The following is a 24873-nucleotide window of genomic DNA, read 5'->3' as shown; positions in this document are numbered from 1 at the left end:
CTATTTAGGAGTACCTCTCTTAAATAAGGGGGGAACATCTATTCGCAGAAGTCAAGTGTATATGTAGTTAGGGTTGCACATAGACGAAAAAGCAAATTTCTCAGATCACTTCAGTAAAGTCACCAACTGGATTGCAGAATTTCTAGGAAGCAGAACACAACATGTCATCCTTAAGTAGAGAAATCTTCTGGCGTAAATGTAATTTCGGGGCGACCCAAGGGAGTGTTATAGGATGATTACTTTTCACAATATTTATAAATGACCAAGAAGATAACGTGGGAGGTTCTATGAAGCTTTTCGCGGGTGATGCTGCGATAAATATAGAGAAGTCATGATGCTAGAAAATGGTAGCGAAATGCAGGACTGCCTGCAGAGAATCGAAGCTTGGTACAGGAAGTTTTAACTGACCCTCAACACAAACAAATATAACGTATTACACAAAAATAGGCAGAAAGCCCAGTTATTGTATGATTATACGATTTCAGTGCAATCACTAGAAGCAGTCAAATCCATAAAATATTTAGCAGCATCTGTGCGTGGCTATTTAAAGTGGATCATCAAATAAAGTTGATCGCGGCTAAGGCATATACCAGATAGACATTCGTTGCAGGTATCTTCGGGAAGTGCAGTGCACAGACAGGAGGTAGCTTTCAAAACCTAGTTCGACCAATGCCTAAATATTAAATGATAACTAACTGACAACCTCAGCTGCTGGCAGGTGTTGTTGTTATACCTCGACGTGGACAGCTGAAAATGTGTGTCCCGCCCGGGACTCGAACCCGGGATCTAATGCTTACATGGCAGACGCTCTATCCATCTGAGCCACCGAGGACACAGATGAATAGGGCGACTGCAGGGACTTAACCCTTGCACGCTTCCCGTGAGACTCACATTCCCAACTGTCCACAATTCTACATATGTATTGTACCTTATAGACATTTGCCCATCCACTCATTACTCTCCCACGCTTTGGCGATTCCCGTAAGAGTTTGGGCAACCTGTGCGCATTCGCACAGACGAATGTCAATGGCTGGGTAGCCTTTAACTATGTATATGAAGATAGTAACTTGTTCTCGAAAATATTACTCTTTCGCCTGGGATCCATACCAGATATGATTGGTAGAGGAAATAAGGAAGATCCAAAGAAGAGCATCGTGGTCTGTTACAGCTTCATTTAGTTAGCGCGAAAGCGCCACAGAGATGCTCAGCCAACTTCAGTCGCAGAAGCTGCAAGAGAGCCGTTATGTATCATGGCGTGCTTTACTGTTAAAGTTCGGAGAGCCTGGAAGAGTCAAACAATATATTTCTTTCTCCTAAGTAGATCTCGCGAAAAGACCATGAAGATAAAGTTAGAGGCACACCAGTAATCATTCTTCTTGCGACCCATTCGTAAAGGGAACAGAAGAAGGGGGAAATGTCAGTGTTACACAAAGTTCCCTCCACCACTCTCTGAAAGATGTTTTGCGGCTTATGGATGCAGAAGGTGATGCAGATGTTAGCTTCTAGAATCATGCACAAACTAGCGCAATTGGAATTGATACTAGTAACTCACCGTCGCCAGCAGTGAGAGCGTCATCTTATTTGCAGTTGTTGCTATCAACGTTTGAAAGCACACTTGAGACCAATGCATCCATCTATTCTTCCAGGGATTATGGGAGCATTTGGTAAAATACGGGTAGAGGCTCTGTTAGTAATCTGGGCATATATTCCACCGATATAAGTGTCAAACAGAGAGCTGCATACTATTGGTTGCAGAAAGGGGACATTGAGAATGTGAGGCAGATCAGTGGGGAGAAATTACGAATAAAATGTACCTTGTGTCCTGGAGAGCTCGGCATGGCAGAGTGAGTGAAACAAGGGCTGTGGCCGTCGTGTTTACCAGTTGTTCCCCGACAATGGAGTAGCAATAAAATGCCGTTCTCCAACCCAAGCAGAGGCATGGTCCATTTCGTAAGCGGTACGAATCCTTTATATCTGCATAAAATCAGCGAAAGTCAAACAGACAAATGCGAGTATGAAGAGAAGGATGCATCTGATCATATCGTATTACAGTGTTCTCTAACAAGGAATATCAGGCCAACATCGCTAAAGATGTGAGACTTTCGTCTTTTATTAAGAAGCATTGGTTCCTCGTCAGATATAAATTAAATTGCTAACCAAATATCCCACAGGGAAAGTATAAGTTTGAAGACACTAACGAATGTAATCCACAACAATAAGCATAATTATTATTGGCTAATATATTTAACACACATGTTCAAGTGTGTCGTTTATAGCTTGCATTACGATTTGTTGTTGGAGTAGATATTTATTGTCATCATTACGCAGATTTTCCTGGCCTAATAAATATTGATGTTCTTCACAGGGATGCAGCTGAATCTCATCGTCCTGACGACGCGATAGTTAGGCGGAGCAACCGGCCACCATCTTCGGATGAGATTGCAGATGCACAGTCACGCCGGAACTCTTCTAACCCTACGTAGTCGGGATCCCAAAAATTCCATCGTCCTGAAGATGCAATAGTTGGATGGTGCAACTGGCCACCATCTTCGGATGAGACTGCAGATGCACAGTCACGCCGGATCTCCTCTAACCCTATGTAGTCGGGATCCCAAAAATCTCATCGTCCTGAAGACGCGATAGTTGAATGGTCCAACTGGCCACCATCTTCAGATGAGACTGCAGATGCACAGTTACGCCGGAACTCCTCTAACCCAACGTAGTCGGAATCCCAAATGCTCAAGGTGTTCTCAAGCGGTTACTGCTGCTGCGGAAATTTTATATACCAGAAAATCAGTGTGGATTGCTGCAAGAGAATCTTACATATGTCACGTGTCACTATACAGATATGGCCACAAAGAACGAGATTCCGAAAGTGGGTTACAATCCTCATAACCGTGCATTCAGTGCCGATCAGGAGAATTAACTTAACAGGCTGCATCAAACTTTCTACCTTTCTGTACCGTGAGTGTCAGCAACGGGTGTTACAACATTAGCCTATCAGTGTTCTCCACCCTATGACTGCAATTTTCTGGGACATCATGTGGAAATAAAAGCACTAGAGTTGATTTTTCTGAATATCTTTCTGAAACTGAATAGTTCATTATTATTTCGTCTTCCAGAAGCTTCTAGTCTCGCCCAAACAATAAATTTCAATAAAAAAAAACGTGGCATCTTTCATTTAGAATCTTTCAAAAATATTACGTGAGCAAAATTTTCAGCCTCATAGCGTATATAATCAAGACTGGCGTCTGTAAAAATATTGGCAGAGAAGGCGAAGAAATAAGTTGGAGCAGTTGCTGCCGCAGAACTTGGGAATCTAGTGACAGTTTGCTTCGCAATGAATGCTGCCGGAGACTTTGGTCCACCATTGTTTCTGTTCCCCCATAAAATCACCCGGGGCGGTTTTCAGCGACGTGGTACTGTCATTATGTGAATAATATGGATGGAGAAAATATCGCTACTCTGCAACTATTATCTGCTAATTTCCCTATGGGCGCTTGTATCTCAGTCGTTGACCGCCCCCACCTCCTCTCCCCCAAAGCTACAAACCACATATTATATACGGCAAATGAATATGTTACAATTGCCCCGTATGTGTGTTACAAGTGACCTACACATTTTTAACATAAATTTAAATATTGTGTAAAGCATGGTAGAAATATTAGTAATGAAAACGTATTCAGAACTGCAGAAGAAACTAGGATTTCATTCAATAAATTACATCGTTTTACACCGCAAGTGGGTTGTTAGATAGGGGCTTCTGGAAATAAGTTACACATGTCGTCCCTCACTAGGGCCACTGTGCTATGAGAGTGGCATATTGTCAGAAGACAGCAACATTCTCGGTGTCCTGCAAACACAGTTCTGCTGCGGTACGGTTAACAGATGCAGTACAGCGTCCAAGTGAAATAGTGTACAAACACTGTCACACACTGTTGCAATTTCATAACTTTTACTCATAAGCTACTTTTTTTGACTTCCAAGGTTTTTACTAATACTCTTCATAATGTTATATATATACTGGGTATGAAATATATCAACTTGCCACCATGAAACACCGTAAACGTAAAAAGATTAAAATAAAAGTATACTAATGAAAACCTATCACTATTATAATACTACACTCCTGGAAATGGAAAAAAGAACACCATACTTGCTCCGGACACTGCGAGAGGGCTGTACAAGCAATGATCACACGCACGGCACAGCGGACACACCAGGAACCGCGGTGTTGGCCGTCGAATGGCGCTAGCTGCGCAGCATTTGTGCACCGCCGCCGTCAGTGTCAGCCAGCTTGCCGTGGCATACGGAGCTCCATCGCAGTCTTTAACACTGGTAGCATGCCGCGACAGCGTGGACGTGAACCGTATGTGCAGTTGACGGACTTTGAGCGAGGGCGTATAGTGGGCATGCGGGAGGCCGGGTGGACGTACCGCCGAATTGCTCAACACGTGGGGCGTGAGGTCTCCACAGTACATCGATGTTGTCGCCAGTGGTCGGCGGAAGGTGCACGTGCCCGTCGACCTGGGACCGGACCGCAGCGACGCACGGATGCACGCCAAGACCGTAGGATCCTACGCAGTGCCGTAGGGGACCGCACCGCCACTTCCCAGCAAATTAGGGACACTGTTGCTCCTGGGGTATCGGCGAGGACCATTCGCAACCGTCTCCATGAAGCTGGGCTACGGTCCCGCATACCGTTAGGCCGTCTTCCGCTCACGCCCCAACATCGTGCAGCCCGCCTGCAGTGGTTTCGCGACAGGCGTGAATGGAGGGACGAATGGAGACGTGTCGTCTTCAGCGATGAGAGTCGCTTCTGCCTTGTTGCCAATGATGGTCGTATGCGTGTTTGGCGCCGTGCAGGTGAGCGCCACAATCAGGACTGCATACGACCGAGGCACACAGGGCCAACACCCGGCATCATGGTGTGGGGAGCGATCTCCTACACTGGCCGTACACCACTGGTGATCGTCGAGGGAACACTGAATAGTGCACGGTACATCCAAACCGTCATCGAACCCATCGTTCTACCATTCCTAGACCGGCAAGGGAACTTGCTGTTCCAACAGGACAATGCACGTCCGCATGTATCCCGTGCCACCCAACGTGCTCTAGAAGGTGTAAGTCAACTACCCTGGCCAGCAAGATCTCCGGATCTGTCCCCCATTGAGCATGTTTGGGACTGGATGAAGCGTCGTCTCACGCGGTCTGCACGTCCAGCACGAACGCTGGTCCAACTGAGGCGCCAGGTGGAAATGGCATGGCAAGCCGTTCCACAGGACTACATCCAGCATCTCTACGATCGTCTCCATGGGAGAATAGCAGCCTGCATTGCTGCGAAAGGTGGATATACACTGTACTAGTGCCGACATTGTGCATGCTCTGTTGCCTGTGTCTATGTGCCTGTGGTTCTGTCAGTGTGATCATGTGATGTATCTGACCCCAGGAATGTGTCAATAAAGTTTCCCCTTCCTGGGACAATGAATTCACGGTGTTCTTATTTCAATTTCCAGGAGTGTATTTACTGGATTCATTTTTGTGCGACTGGCCAATTTCGGCTTTACAAGCCGTTCTCAAGAGCTACTGGTGCCAACATGTCGTAATATATCTATGTACCGTATACGTACTAACTTTCGGAACTGCCATGCCCTCGGTTAAACAGGCCTTTAGCACTTGAAAACGAAATTGGTGAGTCGTGTGAAACTAAATAAAGTAAATATTTGTAAGCAACAGGCGAGGTAGAACCTTTACGATGTCCTTCCTTTTTACTCATTTTATTAATGTTTACAATTGCTATGTTTTCAAAAAGTTAACAACTTCAAAATAACTTAAGATCGAAATAGCCACTGTGTAAATTTTAATAATTATCACAGTAAATGCTGAACGTGACGTCAGTTAAATACATATAATAATGATGGTGTAGTTACACAAGGGGCTGGGCAAAATATGGAAACACCAAAAAGATAACACTTGCTGGAACAGTGGCAAGTTCAAGTAAGGTGAATGCGATCAGGTATCCTTCTCTCCGAACAGGCCACAAAGGCTCAATAATATTGAGATTTGATGACTGTGGTGACTTAAGGAGATGAGAAAATTGATTGTCGTACTCACAACTATTTGGCGATGTAAGCTCTGTAAGCAGGGACCCTATCGTCTTGGAACACAGCATCACCATCAGGGAACAAACACTGTACCGTGGAATGGACCTGATCAGCCAGAATTGTCACAGTCCTTGGCAGTTATGCGATTTTGCAGACCAACCATGCGGCTCATGGAATGCCACGATATGGCTGCCCAAATGGCACCGAAGCCCCACTTGGAACGTAATCTTGGCAGAAAGTTGGAAACAGTGTGAAACAAGACTCATCGTACCAACTGACATTCCTCCATTGTGTGCTGTATAGGCCGCTCGTCTGACAGACCTGCAACCCATTTGTACCTTCGTACGTGGTGGCCCACCTCGGAAAAGGAGTTGCTTCAGTCACACACGCTGACGAGGCCAGAAGACGGCAGTGCGTGCGCTGCTAGTGGTCGCCGGCCTCGTGGACCTGTTTCCATCCAGGGACCACGTGATCACAAATAGTTTCTCTAGCACATGCGTAGCCAAAATTTGCGCTGCCGGGGTGTGCTCACGCTGCGCAAGTACATGTCCAAAAGAACAGACACCATACATATATACATATGGAAGGAGACCTGCGTTTGAGACCTGGTCCCACAGAAATTTTCAGCTTTCCCCATTGATTTTAATCGATGCTTGCTTACAGCTAATGTTTGTAATTCCTTTGGTCTGCACATATTTCGTTTCTTTTCACTGAATTAGAGGTTTGATTTACTGTGAAAGTACTTAGGAGCTGTGAATTTGTGAACTTTATTTTCTCGCGCAGATGTATTGTTATTATAAAGGGCGTTCAAAAAGAAACGAAACGAAGACGTAATTACAGAAACCAGTACCTGTATGCCTGTATGCCCTGGCTGTTGAGACACTTGTCCCACTGTGACACAAGGTGGTGAATGGCTGTGTCATAAAATTGTCGAGGCTGCGATATTAACCATTTCCGCACGTACAGCTGGAAGAAAGCCGTCCACACGAGCGCAGCAAAGGTTATGCTGACGTTCTTCTTTGACCAAAATGGCCCCCTTCTGATTCACTTCCTGCAGCACGGGACAACAGTGAATGCCCAACGCTACTCAAAAATCTTGACCACCCTTCGCCAAGCGATCAAATAAAAACGACCAGGCAATCTCACCCGTGGCGTGATTCTGCTTCACGACAACGCAAACCCTCATACGGCCGACACAGTCGCGGCACTCCTGCAGAAATTCAAATGGGAGGTTCTCGGCCACCCTCTATACAGTCCTGATCTCTCTCCCTGTGATTATGCCATTTTTGGTCCCCTTAAAATGGCTCTGAGGGGCAAACGATTCGCCTCGGACGACGACGTCCAGCTGTACTTGCCGAACTGGTTAACATGGCAGCCCCGGGAATTTTATGAGACAGCCATTCACCGCCCTGTGGCACAGTGGGACAAGTGTCTCGATAGGCAGGGTCATTACTTCTAACATACAGGTACTAGTTTCCCTAATTATGCCTCCAGCTGGTTTCTTTTGAGCGCCCCTTATAGAATCATTGTTTTCTCGTAAAAGTACTATATAATATTTATTTTTTTCATATGGAATGAAGGTTGAAAAATATGAAAACTAAAACAATTGACAAAACAGTCGACGTGAAAACACTTCTGATTGTCAATGTACAGTGGAAAATGTATTAGTTTTAGACATAAAGTAGTAAGAATTCCACTCGGCAAAAGAATAAAGAGTTACTAAGAAATGAGGTAACAATGAGTGATACATATAGCGAGCAAAACAGAGAATGTAAAACGAATGAAACGAATTAACGTAAGAAAACGAGAAAGACGGTTCGTTTTGTAAATGTGGAGGTGACCACATGAATCGTAACTAAAGGGAGATTACTTGATAAATATTGGTCTGGACTCTTTCATGACTCTTCAGCTACAAGCATCCATGTTAATCTTGCATGTTTTCTAATGACAGCCACCAACTATCAGTTTGGTCGTCGACTCAGAATTTTTTTATTTCTTGGAATCCAGGAAAATAAATTTCCTTGGACTATCTATTAAACATTCAGCCTCTTGTGTGTTCTGTTCATCTCCACTTAATTTTAACTATTTCCATGTCTGCTGCTCCAGCCTATACAGTGACCAATATTTTGTTTTAATGTGTCTCCCAGTAATTCGGAATATGCATCTCTCACTCGTAGAGTAAGCCTCACTTTTTGGATGATCTTTGTAGTAAAAGAATATATTTGACTGCCAAACATTTTTAACCATCTGTTGAGGTCACCCACTACCATGCAGCAGCATGGAGGCTGCGGAACCTGTGTGATCTCGTCAGACGTAATAAAACAAGATGAAATATTACTTCATTTACTCCTCAGACTACATTTTGTCACCGTGCGTTCCATGACGGCTGGTGGTTTCGTAAGCCGGAGTGAAACCTGTTGAATCCCGAGGCAGACTCAGGACTGCTGAAGATCGCTGCGTCAGCCCCGAGCACAGGCCAATGTTTCGTAATGTAGTGTATACACCCGTTGGTTCAGAAAGCGCTTCCTGTCGACTGCTCAGCTGCGGATGAGGCGGAGATCACAGCGTGTGTGTGTTTGGGTCATTTGCCGTCCTGAGAGTACTCAGTCCCTCTCAGTTCACTGTCATTGTTGTTCCATCGTGTTCACCATGATGTCGACTGCCCTTGTTGTATGCTGAAGCTGGCCCGCCAGTTGGTAGGTCATCTGACGCGAACAATGCTAAAGCTTTAAGAGCTGTTGGTGCCCTGAGCTGGAGCAGTGTTGGTGGACACGTGGACTACCATCAGTGACGGCTTCAGTACTGGATGATGGTTCATAGTCATTCAAGGCTATGAATCGGTTGTCATCACATCAGGCAGTAAAAGCATGAGCAATACTGGAACAATCCCATACAAGATGCTATGGTATAATAGAGAATCGAGCGTGAATCAGATGAACGCCATTTATCCTACTGATTGACTACCTCTTGGCTTGTGGGGTGGAGAATTTATGGTGTCAACGAGTGGCTTTGCTATATGTCGTCATTTGTAATGACCGAATAGGTCTCACTCAATACGAATTGTCAGCAGTCTTCAGTTTCTCTGTATTGGCTTACTCAATTTGTTTTACTGTCATAACTGCTTCGTCAAACCCCCGATAGGTGGTGTTGCGTCCTATCTAGTGCTTCTTACATAATGTTACGCGAGTAATGTAGGCAGATTGGTCAGCATTTGTCTTACACTTATCTGCTGCACTCACACATAGAAGGGTTGATATCACACTCTTGGCGACCGACTAACAGTGTCGAAATGTGTACACCCAGCAGCTGGCTCATGTCAGTACTTCCGAATGCTTTAGCAGCGATGGGCTGCAGGGACTATCTCCCTTTCCCTTTCTATCTTGATGCGTAACACATCTCTGCCATTTAGTTTCCCTTTTCTGCTTCACAGTTCATCCAATTGTACCTTTAGGCATACACTTGCACCCTTTAAGCTGATGTACAATGATGAATCAAAACTGACTTGTTTTGGAAATCAGCCTTATGAAAATACAATTAGTTTATTTTTGTATTTTCCCAAACACGTTTCGACACCAATGTGTCATCTTCTGTGGGTTAAATTTTTATTTTCTGTAAAGTACAATATCACACTTGTAATAATTTAACTATTGTAGGCAATGTTTACAATCTGCTTCGTTTTGTTTGGACATTCACCTGAAAATTACATCGCTAATTGAACTGTATTATTATACATCAATTTTAGTGCACTTTAGTGTCCGGGGGAATATAAAGATAAACTAATTGTGTTTGCATCAGGCTGATTAAAAAAAAACAGTTTTTAAGTCGCAAACACGAAAGAACGAAAAGAGGAGCAGCCTGTTGGTCTCATTTGAAACTCAGTACAGCAGTGCTTCTGAGTGACATGGATTCGACAAGTCCCTGGTACGATTCCAGAGGCGTGTGACATAAGATTTCTAACCACAGGGTACCCAGTTTCTGGGAATTATGGGCCAGTGTGAGCGGTTAGCATTGCTTACACGCAATCATGTGGCCCCGTGATCGATTCCTTGTTGTGTCGGAGATTTTCTCCTCTCTGTTGTCCACATCATCATTTCATCATCATCAACGCGCAAGTCACCATGGTTGTGGCAAATAAAGAGACCTGAAGAGGACTTCCAGCCAAAAATGCCATCTTCACATTTAATTTTTTTTCATGGCACAGTGATATCTCAGCAGAGAGCTCTATCGGGTATCGGGTATCAGAAAAATTTGGTGGCCAAGAGTTCACTGCCATGTTCTTCAAACCACTGTAGCGTGGTTCTGGTCTTGTGGCACGGACAGGTATATGCCTGGAAGATGGCCATCAAGATTGGGGAAGACATCAAGCATGAAGGGATGCAGGTGGTCCACCATAATATTCATGTAGTCTACATCTGTCATGCTGACTTAGGTTACCACTACATGTCCCATGGAAGCCCAGATAGTGTAATACTTCCCCTACTTGCATGAGTCTGTGTCGCAGTGTATGTTCGGAACAGCCATTCGCTTGTATGACAACGTATTCAGTCACAACTGTAGGCCCGGTGAAACAAGAAACGTGATTCATCCGAGCAGGTGACACGTTACCGTTAATTAATTGGATGACCACGGGCCAACTGCAATCGTAACTAACGATATCGTTGGGCCGACATGGGAACATTTAATGGTCGTCTGCTGCGAGTTACACGTTCAAGGATGTGCATAGAACTGTGTGTTCCGAAAGAATAATGCCTGGACCAGCACTGCACTCTGCCTTTAGACCGCCTAGTCTCCTGCTTGATGGAGTGGGCAAGCCTCCGACCTGCATGTTCTGTGGTGCGACGTGAACGTCCAACACCTTGTCATTTGCTTGTGTTTTCCCCGTCCTTAAGCCACTTTTCACAGATGCCCACGACAGTAGCACGCTAACAGCCAAAATGCTTCATTGTTTCCGAGACGATCGTTCCAGGCGCCAAGCAGTAACAATCTTGCCTTTGTCAGAAACTCTCAAGTCAGTTTATTTCCTCTTTTGCGGCAAGTATCGTCGCTAGAATGATTCCACATTCGCCTCTGCTCCGATTTTTGCCTTTCTTACTGTGTAACGTGCCACCAGTCGGCATTCAGTGTTATGATTCCGATCGTAATGATTTGCCTCATCAGTAAATATCGAACGCCCACACTAAGAATCGTCAGGCGCATTGTCTCTGATTTTTAGGCAGATATGCGTGATTTTGTTTTTGCGATGTATAAATGGACTCAGCCCAAATAAATACAGCTCCTCACATCTTATCATGCAGCACCATTTGCCGACTTAAAGTAGAATATATATGGGAAGGAAAAGAGAGAGAGAGAGAGAGAGGGGGGCGGGGGAGGGAGTAAACATGCGGACATAGTGTGCGCGCACGCACGCACACACACACACACACACGCACACACACATACATACATACACATACGCACACACACAAAGTATGGACATAACGCCCAAACACTGAATTCGGTCATGAACGTATGATTTTTAATGGACGAAAATAGTCTTCAACATCTTTGATCAGGAACGGATGACAAGAATACAATAGTACTTGTATAACTAATAAGATCTGGAGGATACGAGTACACGACCGGATGGCGCACAAAATCTAGAAATCTTCAGAATAGTTATCGTGAAGTTTGGGAGGTCATGAGATGAGAAACGAAAGCTGGTGCCAGACGGTCATATGAGCGGGCTTAAACAAAGGAACAAGCGCTGAGAACAATTGCCGTCGTTATTGTAAGTTTATCGTGGTCTTCAATGGCCTCTAACGAAAAAAATAAAATATTTGCTTGAACATTCCATGTAGAAGCAGATGGTCCATTGCACTAAACTATTGTTGCAGACACAAATAAAGGAAGTAGATTTTGCTAGAGATGACGTAGTGGTTGCGACTAGAGGAATTTATTGCTGTTTTAGAATGAGAAGTGGCTGGTTGCTGTTTTCTTCTTTGTAAGAATTAACCTACATTCATTGTACACAGCCACGGTCTCACCATGTCAGTTTTAAACAAAACAGAAATACGTATTGGCCAAAACACTTAGTGCCTGTTATGAGATTTGACTATACTACGAAAGGAGGAATTTAACGAGGGTAATGATGGCAATATAGCTTATGGAGAATGAGGAGCACGAATGTTTTTTGGGAAATTAAGAACTTATCGCAAAATCAGATAACAAGAACGAAAGTGTGATTTCAAGTGTTCAAGAGAATTATTGATCCATTTTTATGCACAACATTTAGATGAAATATCCTCTCGTTTTCTTCAGATGCTGCGAGGTGTGTTCCTGTGCGTACAAGCTGCCTGAGATCCGACCAGACCGAAGTATTGCTGCTGATGTGCCGCTATTTATAACTGAGATCGACTAGCACAGCCCAATACACCATTTGCCACTCATCTGGTTTTCAGAGGTCGCGCTGTTATTCCGTGATAAGCACATTCTCGCGACCTTCTTCAGCTCTGCTGTGTTTCACTGGCGGCGGTGTCTAAGAAACTGCCTGCTGGCCTCTGGGCTTGTTGAACCCTCCGTGCCCGTTTATTAAGTTTTCCTACATCTTTGCCTAGATAAAGTTCTTAATTATGCTGCTGCAGGAAGTGATATCGTCATATTTCATTTCTCGATTACATTCGAGGCGGTGCTCGGTGACAACTAATTTGTTTTGTTGTTTTAATCTCCTTGATTAAACTGGATGGCCACTGTTGTTACTATTTCCACGACGGCTCTTAGTACCATTCAGTTATTCTCGAAACTGCATTTACATCCATTTTGATTTTTATGTTTTTATTAGGAAGTTAATTCCCAATTAATTTTCTTTACTGTTTCATCTGAATGATACCAACTTGTTTCAAACTGCTTAGAAGCTATTAATGTTTTTATTTGTTGCTGTAATATGCAAATAAGGATCGAAATATTAATTTGCAACTCACTTGGTAAGTTATTATCTATACTACTAAACGGCGAAAACGGTTAAATACCAGTTACAGATTGATTGTCTAACGGCTTCAAGGGCAACAAAAATCTTACACTTAGTATCTCTTTTAATTAGTGAACAACTTTAAAAATGCTATCATAATCTACTCATTAAGAGGTATAATATTACGTCAAAGGTGTAGCACAAAAATCCAAGTAATTAAGTTAGAAACTGCGTTGAGGCAGTGCAACTCACGGCGCTCAAATTACCCTGGATATATTCATCTATTCTTTTAGAATGAAAGAACTTATCTGCTGTAAACAAACTTTACACATAATTTGAAACATTTTCGAAATTTTTATCTTTGACACCTCCACAAAATAATGCAAGGAATTTTTTTTTTTTTTTTTTTTTTGCTTACTACATTTTCGTTGTCCATTCACTTAAAATTCAATATCGTCAATGACATTTTCATTTACTACTTCTTGTCAAAACTCTATCGGCAAGACATTTTGCAGGCAGAATGCAGATATATCTTTAAATGTATCATCGCACAAGACATAGTTTGGGAGATATGACGCTTTATACATGAGATATCGATTCCTTAAAGAATCGGGAAGGAGGGGGGTGGGAGCGGTGGAGAGACGAGAGGAAGGTGTTACCGGTAGTTTCCACTAACCGAATAAAAAGTTGTGCTAGCTTTAGAGTCAAGTAATATGTTTTGAAGGACAATTCTCATCTTGTACTGTTAGCATTACTTAAAAATGACCATAAATGTTTATATATCCATAAGTAATGTGTTGTTGTTGTTGTGGTCTTCAGTCCAGAAACTGGTTTAATGCCGCTCTTTATGCTGCTCTATCCTGTTCAAGCTTCTTCATCTCTAAGTTCCTACTGCAACCTACATCCTTCTGAATCTCTTTAGTGTATTCATCTCTTGGTCTCCCTCTACGATTTTTACCCTCCACGCTGCCCTCCAATACTAAATTCATGATCCCTTGATACCTCAGAAGATGTCCTAGCAACCGATCCCTTCTTCTCGTCACGTTGTGCCACAAACTTCTCTTCTCCCCAATCCTATTCAATACCTCCTCATTAGTTATGTGATCTACCCACCTAATCTTCAGCATTATTCTGTAGCACCACATTTCGAAAGCTTCTATTCTCTTCTTGTCTATATTTATTGGCCATGTTTCACTTCCATACTTTCAGAAAAGACTTCCTGGCCCTTAAATCTATACTCGATGTTAACAAACTTCTCTTCTCCAGAAATGCTTTCCTTGCCATTGCCAGACTACAGTTTATATCCTCTCTACTTCGACTATCATCTGTTATTTTGCTCCCCGAATAGCAAAGCTCATCTGCTACTTTAAGTGTCTCATCTCTTAACCTAATTCCCTCAGCATCACCTGATTTTATTCGACTACATTTCGTTATCCTCGTTTTGCTTTGGAAGTAACGTGTACAAAATTTTGTACAAAGTTCTTTAAAGAAACAGAAATATGTACAGTGATAGCTTTTAATGCTGATTTAACCTGTGCTTCTCGAAATTGTCAAATATCAAGCAGAGCCGTAGATTGCTGTTCTGACTAGTTCGTGAGTTCTTGCATATCGTTGGCCCTCGCTCCGTGGGAATCAAATGTCACGTGATTGTTCGAACTGCTCTTGAAACCGTATCAAACCGTCCGGCGTCTGGAGAAATCTCAGTCGGTTCGAACTACATTTCATTACTGTTTGGAGTTCAGGCAACTGTGTGGTACACATAACAACACAGCTCGCAACATTTGAAGAACACGACCTGGACGATCGTCGAATTATTCGTCACAAAAACAGAATAAACAACTCGCCTGAAGACAAGAAAGCACACCATTAGTCTGTCGCGCCGAGAACACGTGAGGTATCACATCTGATAACAGTAGTTCCTAGGTACAGGTGAGAGAGTGATTTTCAAAGTCACGCAACAGCAAATCATACATAGTACACACACTAAGCGCACAGTGTCGATTAATTGTTACATACTTTACTGATGACCTGTCTACTCGGTACTGAGGGGTATGTGAGATGTTAAATTTTGTGCGAGACACGTAGAGGGAGGCGCTCACCGTGTAGTTGGCTATGCGGCCCTGGTCCTGCATCTCTCCAGTGTCGGCCCAGCCGTTCTCCAGCACTAAGACGGGGTAGCCGGGGTACTGCTGGCTCACCCAGTTGAGAGCCTTGCCGAAGCCCCACGACACACTCTGAAAGCACATTAGAAACATTTCCTCAGACTGTGTTATTTTGTTCATGGTTAGAATGCATAAGAAACTCAAATGTACTTAAGTGTTTCTTACAAGATGTGCCAGGAGGAATGGTCGATACTTAGTCATATGACAGGAACGATCATTTGGAGCAAAAAAATCATCGACGTATTCCCCATTCTGAATGGTTTCAGAGATAAAGCACAAGTTGTTAGTTGTGTGGCCAGCATTATTTGCTTGTATTCCTTACCAGGATTACACACATACAGGAAAGGTGAAGTGCAAGGCATATGGCAGATTCATGTTACACCACCTCCGAAACTGCCTTTCCTTCCTTCTTTCAACAGTGACACAAGGTGTTCCACAATGCTCTGTTTCCAGCCCTATTTTTCTGTTCTTTGTTAATGATTTGTGTTGTACCGGAAGAAATAACAAACGTCGGTACAGGGGTGAGTTCTTAGCTTTACTCGTGGAGGGGCCGAGATGATACTACAACTCTTAAAATATTAGATCAGTATATTACAACTTGAACAAGATGAAATATGTACTTAACATTGTAACAATCCATGCCTAGAGAACGTCATGAGTATTTATTAGTGTCACTGAACATGAACGTATCACTTGATACAAAACAAGATACTATTTTCTTCTCACAGAGTACAGTTCAGTATAAACTTTTAAGTTCTGTCTAATGCTATTCTTGCTCTGCTGGCTCGGTAGAGAGACGACTCTGTCACCTTCGGCAATGATGCTCATATATTAAGTAAGTGAGGTGATGAGGTGGCATACGGAAACTCTTGAGGGCGGCTCTAGCCGCCGTCTCTCATTCGTCGTTGCTTCTGGCAGCGACTATGTTTACTCGTGGCTCTGTCGCGAGGTAATAACCTTGCCTTGGCATCTCGCTCTTTGGACGACACCGCAATTCAAATGGCTCTGAGCACTATGGGACTTAAACATCTGAGGTTCAAATGGCTCTGAGCACTATGGGACTTAACTGCTAAGGTCATGAGTCCCCTAGAACTTAGAACTACTTAAACCTAACTAACCTAAGGACATCACACACATCCATGCCCGAGGCAGGATTCGAACCTGCGACCGTAGCGGTCGCGCGGTTCCAGACTGTAGCGCCTTTAACCGCTTCTCCACCACGGCCGGCCACCGCAATTCGACCATCATTGTCAACACTCCATCAGTTCTCTTTGAAAATGATATAGCTGTATTGTATGAACTCAGTTTGGGTGGGTAAGACACATACATGCGTGTCATTAGCCCAAAAGCACATGTACATGAAATGAGTTCTACTTCAGATAGGATTAGGAATTAGTAATGTGTCCATATGGAGTTTTTTGATTTCAAATGAGAGTCCGCTTTCATATGCCTCAATACTGAACATACTTCTTGGGACAGCCAGTACTAATGAAAAAGTAATGCTTTAAGTTTTAAATTGAGAACTGTTTTATTGATTTAGTACCTTTATAACCTCAGTCTGATGAAATAACTGGCGAAATCTTACTGGTAGATCAATAAAGATATCAATCTGACTTTTCCGGACTCCCTATTTGACGCTTCCTTCCCCACTCTCAGGTAAGCAATCTCTTACCATAACCGTGGTAGCGTCGACCCTTTCATTACAATGCAGGTGTTTCTGGAGAAACATTCTGTCTGTATTTAATTGTGACAGGTGGTACGGTTACAGACAAGAAACAACGTGAACTTCAACGTAGTTCAGATATACTGGATGTCCATAACTAAAGTTCCAGAATCACTGCTCAGAATGGCGTCAAATTTGTAAATTTTTGGGTAATCCCTATGTTATCTTTCTTAATATTTATCTTTATGCGGTCCGCCTAATGTCTTGGTTTTCAACCTGCTTGAAGAAATTTATCTAGAAACGTTTTAATTATTTTAATTGGCTCGTTGATTTACAATTGTGTAATTTAAAAATTTTAAATATGCCGGTATTTTTAAGGTCATATTTCTCGAATTTGTTTGAGGTTATCATTATTGTGATTTTATGGCTGTCTCATTCATCATTTTGAACGTCTGTAATGGCAAATTAACTTCAGTTTTTCCACTGTTTTTTTCAAATAGGGTCTGTTGTTATAAAAATATACATAAACTAAATATTGTCCAAGAATAAATGATTTTAGTTAAAGGGGCCTAGTCCTCCCACGTCATTTTCATGATACTGGTAATTCCCTATTTCTCCTGTGTCCATAGCCTCAGATAGTGCAAGATAATTTTTTCTTGATAAGTACAGTGTAATTAAAAATATTATGAAAAAGAAACATATTTTTGAAGGCTTTCACAAAAGGACTATAGATATCTCACAAAACTATCTTGATTTGTTCACAAAAGGGCATTATTTCTGCTTTCCATAGTTAATTTAGAATAATCATAAGAGAATTTATGCATATCTTAATGCCTCTTCCATTCCTAATTTTATGTAATTATGGAATAACGCCTTTCCACGTTGTATTTTATGATGCTCATAACGAACAATGTGATCTTTTTCATTATTGCTAATTTTCTGTACAACGCAGTACACAAAATAATTCAAAACCGGCTGCTGTACCGCCCTGCCACACTGGAATGGAAAAAGGTTTACGAAACAATGAAGTACAACGTCACTGGGTCAAGTGATGTTAGTTTTGCGTTGAATGATTAAATGTTTCTGAGATTTAACTACAAATATCTCTACGTAGACTTACTACTAGTTAGTATTGGTACGTGTTCTGGATTTCTTCACACTGGTGCTGAATTATTATATCTGTCTGTTTGACAGGGCAGGATGAAAATTCGGTTAGCCTAGATTTGTTTTTTTAACAAGTGGGGGCAGCTGCCCTCTCATGCATCTCACGAGTTCGCCCTTCCATCTTATTTATACACTCTAAGACAAAAATAAAATAAAAAAACGACACACCACGAAGGAATTATCCGAATGGGACGGAAATCAGTAAATGCGATGTATGCATACAGACAAACAAATTGTTACAATTTTCATAACCTTGGATGTTATATTGAAGAAAGAGTATCATAATAAGCAGGTCAATAATGTGTCGGTCCACCTCTGGTCCTTAGTCAAGCAGATTTTCTGCTTGACTTGGATTGACCGAGTTTTCGAACGTGTTCCTGAGGGACATCCTGCAAATTGTGTCCAATTGGTCCTTTATATCATCAAAATCCCGAGATGGTTGGAGGTTTTATCCCATAATATTCGAAATGTTCTTAATTAGGGAGAGAGGCGGCGACGTTGCTGGCCAAGGTAGGGTTTTGCAAACACGAAGACAAGTAACAGAAGTTAGCGCCGTGCGCAGAAGGGAATTATCTGGCTGAAATTTAAACCCAGGATGGATTACCATGAAATGAAACGGGGCGTGAATATCATCGACGTACTGCTGTGCTGTTGGAATATCGCGAATAACAATCAAAAGTCTCTTGCTATGAAATGAGATGATACCCTAGCCCATCACTCCTAGTTTCCTGGCCTTATGACGCGCGACAATCAGGTTGGTATCCCACTGCTGTCCTAGGCGTCTCCAGACACGAGTTCGGCCTGGAATCTCATTGACTGGACTAGAAGTGTCTTCGAATTGAGCTCAGATGACTAGCGGAGACGTGTGTGGAGCTGTCCTGGACAGTGGTGTGATCCAGCCAGGAATGATGATTTGAGGTGCCATTTATGCCCTGGCAGACCCCTTTGGTTGTCATCTGCGGCACTCCTACAACAGAGCGGTACGTCTACGATATTGTACGCCCCGTTTTGCTGCGCTTCATCGAAAACCATCTTGGACTTAGAAAGACCTCTGGAAACATCCCCCAGGCTCTGGCTAAGCCATTTCTCCGTTATATCCTTTCTTCCAGGAGTGCTAGTTCTGCAAAGTTCGCAGAAGGGCTTCTGTGAAGTTTGGAAGGTAGGAGACGAGGTACTGGCAGAATTGAAGCTGTGAGGTCGGATCGTGAGTCGTGCTTGGGTAGCTCGTTTGGTAGAGCAGTTGCACGCGAAAGGTATAAGTCCCGAGTTCGAGTCTCGGTCGGGCACACAGTTTTAATCTGCCAGGAAGTTTCATCTTGGACTTACATTTCTGCGAGAAATTTCTATTGCTTGTCTTTGTGGTTCCTAAACCCTACCTTCGCCAGCAAGATCGCCGAATCTCTCCCCAATTCAGAACGTTTGGAGCCTTATTGGCAGAAACCTCCAGCCATCTCGAGGTTTTGACATCTAGCGCCCAGCTGGATAGAAGTTGGCACAATGTATCTCAAGAGAACATTCAACAACTATCAGTCAATGCCAAGCCGAATAACTGCTTGCATAAAGGCCAGATATGGGTCACCGTGTTATTAGCTTGCTCTATTGGTGAAGTTGTTTCTCTTGAATAATTAGTCCTATTTTTCTTAAACTGTAATAATTCGTTTGCGTGTACATATACAGTGTATTTACCTATTTCCGTCCTATTCGGGTGATTCATTAGTGGTGCATCTTTCTTTCTTTCTTTTCTTATTAAGCAGGGATGGCTAGAGGACAAATGTAAGGATGTAGAGGCGCATATCACTAGGGGTAAGATAAATACTGCCTACAGGAAAATTAAAGAGACCTCTGCAGAAAGGAGAACCACTTGCATTAAGATCAAGAGCTTTGATGGAAACCCAGTTCTAAGCAAAGAAGGGAAAGCAGAAAGGAGGGAAGAGTATATAGACAAGGACTATGTTCTTGAGGACAATATTATAGAAATGGAAGAGAATGTAGATGAAGATGAAAGAGGAGATATAATACTGCGTGAAGAGTTTGACAGAGCATTGAAAGACCTAAGTCGAAACAAGACCCCAGGAGTAGACAACATCGCGTTAGAACTACTGACAGCCTTGGGAGAGCCAGGCCTAACAAAACTCTACCATCTAGTGAGCAAGATGTATGAGACAGGCGAAATACCCTCAGACTTCAAGAAGAATATAATAATTCCAATCCCAATGAAAGCAGGTGTTGACAGATGTGAAAATTACCGAACTATCAGTTTAATAAGCCACGGCAGCAAAATACTAACACAAATTCTTTACAGACGAATGAAAAAACTGGTAGGAGCCGACCTCGGGGAAGATCAGTTTGGATTCCGTAGAAATGTTGGAATACGTGAAGCAATACTGACCCTACGACTTATCTTAGAAAATAGATTAAGGGAAGGCAAACCTACGTATCTAGCATTTGTAGACTTAGAGAAAGCTTTTGACAATGTTGACTGGAATACTGTCTTTCACATTTTCTGAAGGTGGTAGAGGTAAAATACAGGTAGCGAAAGGCTATTTACAATTTGTACAGAAACCAGATGGCAGTTATAATAGTCGAGGGGCATGAAAGGGAAGCAGTGGTTGGGTAGGGTGTGAGACAGTGTTGTAGCCTCTCCCCGATGTTATTCAATCTGTATATTGAGCAAGCAGTAAAGGAAACAAAAGAAAAATTCGGAGTAGGAATTAAAATCCATGGAGAAGAAATAAAACCTTTCAGGTTCGCTGATGACATTGTAATTCTGTCAGAGACAGCAAAGGACCTGGAAGAGCAGCTGAACGGAATGGACAGTGTCTTGAAAGGAGGATATAAGATGAACATCAACAGAAGCAAAACGAGGATAATGGAATTTAGTCGAATTAAATCGGTTGATGCTGAGGGAATTAGATTAGGAAATGAGGCGCTTAAAGTAGTAAAGGAGTTTTACTATTTGGGGAGCAAAATAACTGATGATGGTCAAAGTAGAGAGGATATAAAATGTAGATTGGCAATGGCAAGGAAAACATTACTGAAGAAGAGAAATTTGTTAACATCGAGTATAGATCTAAGTGTCAAAAAGACGTTTCTGAAAGTATTGTATGGAGTGTAGCCATGTATGGAAGTGAAACGTGGACGATAAATAGTTTAGACAAGAAGAGAATAGAAGCTTTCGAAATGTGGTGCTACAGAAGAATGCTGAATATTAGATGGGTAGATCACATAACTAATGAGCAGGTATTGCATAGAATTGGAGAGCAGAGGAATTTGTGGTACAACTTGACTAGGAGAAGGAACCGGTTGGTGGGGCATACTCTGAGGCATCAAGGGATCACCGATTCAGTATTGGAGGGCAGCGTGGAGGGTAAAAATCGCAGAGGGAGACCAAGAGATAAATACACTAAACAGATTCAGAAGGATGTAGGTTGCAGTAGGTACTGGGAGATGAAGAAGCTTGCACATGATAGAGTAGCATGGAGAGCTGCATCAAACCAGTCTCAAGACTGAAGACCACAACAACAACATATTATTTATCAGTGCTGTGAATAACTGAAACTTCTTGTTTTGGTATACTTTCGTCTAACAAAACGGAAGAAACAGTGGACTTTGCTCCCATTCACCTAGTTGCAAAGTTTAGTGGTAATCAGTTACTACAATACACTTACTCAGTATACATGTTGTTAGGATAAGTGGACAGTGACGGAAATCACTAGTCTCAATGGCATGGGTTGCACCATTTCTTACTTGCCCCTATCAGCATTCCACTCTTTTCCCACATTACCCATCTGTGTCCTAAGTTGAGCCTGCACACTGTGTTTTCACAGAGGGAGATCTTGTTTTAGTGTTTTGTGTATTTGTTGTAGCTCGTTCTTAATCGTCTGTACTGAAGTGCTTTCCTCGGTACATACTTCAGTTAAATGCTCAGTTTGATCTTCAACCTGTTCGGTGACGTGTGCGACCTGTCTATTCAGATCACAATAGCGTTGAAACTAGCATCATTTTGAATAATATAACCCAACATTGCTTCTAGTCTTCTGAGAATTTACATAACCAAATGTCATTTTGTTGTAACAGACTCAGCAATACCTTCATTCGTAGCAGATGATGTTACCTCATTTGCTGATGTGGGAAGGTTAACTACATTTTCAATGGCGAATTCGCCTACTGGCTCTTGATCAGTTACAGTCTCCCTCAGTATCTGATGATTCCATCTAGTTTCAGCCATAATCATGTACAAGGAAATTGCTCCTAAATGGTGTTCCCGTGCAGAATGTCTTTACTGATGGAAAAAATTTCTTTGAAAACAACAGCACATCGCTACAAAGAACTGTGCGCTCTTAATCGTGGACATTACCCATCTTGTGATCAACTTAGAAAAAATTACAATTATGCAAAATAAATAATTCTCTACTCAAGGCGCTGCAGTCTGGAACAGCAAGACCGCTACGGTCGCAGGTTCGAATCCTGCCTCGGGCATGGTTGTTTGTGATGTCCTTAGGTTAGTTAGGTTTAACTAGTTCTAAGTTCTAGGGGACTAATGACCTCAGCAGTTGAGTCCCATAGTGCTCAGAGCCATTTGAACCATTTTTTTCTCTACTCAAGGTAGGACACAAATAAATAGATTTAACTACCACGGGAAGCAACACCATTATTTGCTACTCGACCGATTAGAAGCGGCTTCGGTCAAGAATGCCATCATAACGACCGGGAGAGCGGTGTGCTGACCCCAAGCCCCTCCTCCTCTGAGGCTGACACGGCAGTCGGATGTTCCCGATGGGCCATGGGCCACTTGTGTCCTGTAGACGGAGTGTTTTTTAATGAGTACAGCAATACCCCACCCTGTAGATTACAGTACCGTATTTTGTACAATTTTGATTATTTTGCACTTTACTAGTTTCAATCATTGGTTCGTATTTTGTTGCTTGTCAAGGCACTTATTCAACCTTGTTACAGTATTTTCTTCGTTAATTTAATATTTATGTTGACGACATGTGCGTTATATGATTACATGAAAAAGAAACAATCATTGATGAAGTACCCATATTTTTGAATAATATTACGTATAAAGCATAACAATATTTTTACATGTTAAGACTCCACGGAAAAAAACGGGGTAAGTATTTAATCAGAAAATAGGATAATGGCAAATTCTGATGGCTAGTCGTCGGTACCGCAAGACAGTTAAAATAAATTTCAAATAACGTGGCAAGGCTCCGAGATACAAAGGAGTTTTACTTTTAGTGGTAACGAAAACAACGTTCTAAGTCTGTCTTCTCACGGAAAGAATGGGCAAGTCCAACGTTTACTTCAACTGTTCGCAATACACTTTTTAGGTCAGTTGGTTTGCGGCTGCAAATACGATCGGTTGAGTTTCTTAATTTGTGTTGCTTCCTTACAGTTATAGTGTTTAGTTTGAAGTGTAGTAGTGTGGTCCTCTTATAATCTTCAAAATGTGTGGATCATCACAAGATGCAGATGAGATGACATCTGCTAATCAGTCAGGTAAAAAGAGAAAGAAATACGACAGAATGAGTAAAGTTGGTAGGGACTTTAAGGCAATTTCTCATGAGTTAGGCAGTAACTGCAAACGCTCGTTGTTTGCGTGTTTCAAACAAATAAACTCCTCGAAAGAGGATAGCTCATCAATGTGTGAGGTGACTGGAATGACAAATCTTCCTGTTTAACCATCTTAATTTCGGTTATGTTAATTACTCGTAGAAGGCCTAGGCTTGACGATTCCAATGCCAGTGATTGGTCTTTATGAAACACGATATGGCACTCGGAAAGATTGACTGCTTTGAAAGTCTGTGCGTCATACAATTAATCTAATTTTGTCTTTAGAGCCCCTGTGCGAGCCATATGAAGGGGGCTGTAGAATATATCCAAACTCTCTTCTTAATACCGATTCTTGAAATTTTGTAAGTCAATTTCGTCGGGTTGATTTCCGTCTATCTTGAGCAGGCTCTCTGTTCAGGTTTCTCAAGATTACCATGAATCTTCGCCGTGGGTCGAACAAACGTATGAGAATTTGTGATGCCCTTCTTTGCTTATGTTCAATATCCCCTGTGAGTCCTGTCTGTTACGTGTTCCACATGTTTGAGCAATATTGTGAAGTGGGACGCACAAGCATTTTATACAAGCTTAGACCTTGGTAGAGTGACTTCATGTTCCCAGTATCCTACCAGGGAACTAAAGTCTGCTGTCTGACCAACGTCTGAACCTATGTTATCATTCCATCTTAATATAACTACTAATTGTTACGCCCATCTATTTCTATAAGTTTTCTGAGTCAAATCTGAATAATTGATATTGTATGCATAGCGTACTACTTTTTTTTTCTCTCAGAAAGATTAAGATGACGCACTTTCACAACTCTCACCCTCTTCAGCACTATTTTCACCGCCTCACGTGCTAACAGTTTAACTACCTTCGACGAGATTTTAGATGTAATACATTCTTCACTATCAGATATTAACCAACAACGACCACAGAAGTTACTTTGTGTGGGTTCTGATCATCTCTCTTATTTTTTCGTTATTAGTTCGTGATAATAATTCAGTTCAAAAGCACTATTTGTTTAACCACAACAGAGATACACTAAGGTCGACGGTAGGCAAAGGTTGACCACTGAGTTTTCATTTTGGGTACAATATAACAACGTCTTTGCCTGATTGGGAGGATGGACCCACCTTGCGATGAGCCCGGAGAACAAGTGGACAGCAACGGACTCGCCCGCCGGCGACAGAAACACGCAACGGATACCCTTCTTCGACAAGTTCTCAACACGGCATATAGGATAAAGGCTTTCAAAGTACTATCGAACGCTACTCCTGT

At 42.3% G+C, this 24873-nt stretch overlaps 1 pseudogene; it reads right to left on the bottom strand.

Moving 5' to 3' along the window:
- The window catches only part of LOC126199537 (myrosinase 1-like), a 106732-nt pseudogene that overhangs the window by 79850 nt on the left and 2009 nt on the right, over nt 1–24873 (bottom strand).

The sequence above is a fragment of the Schistocerca nitens genome, chromosome 8, assembly GCF_023898315.1.
Source record: "Schistocerca nitens isolate TAMUIC-IGC-003100 chromosome 8, iqSchNite1.1, whole genome shotgun sequence".
In the NCBI taxonomy this organism is placed as follows: domain Eukaryota; kingdom Metazoa; phylum Arthropoda; class Insecta; order Orthoptera; family Acrididae; genus Schistocerca; species Schistocerca nitens.
This window is presented reverse-complemented; position numbering and strand designations above follow the sequence as displayed.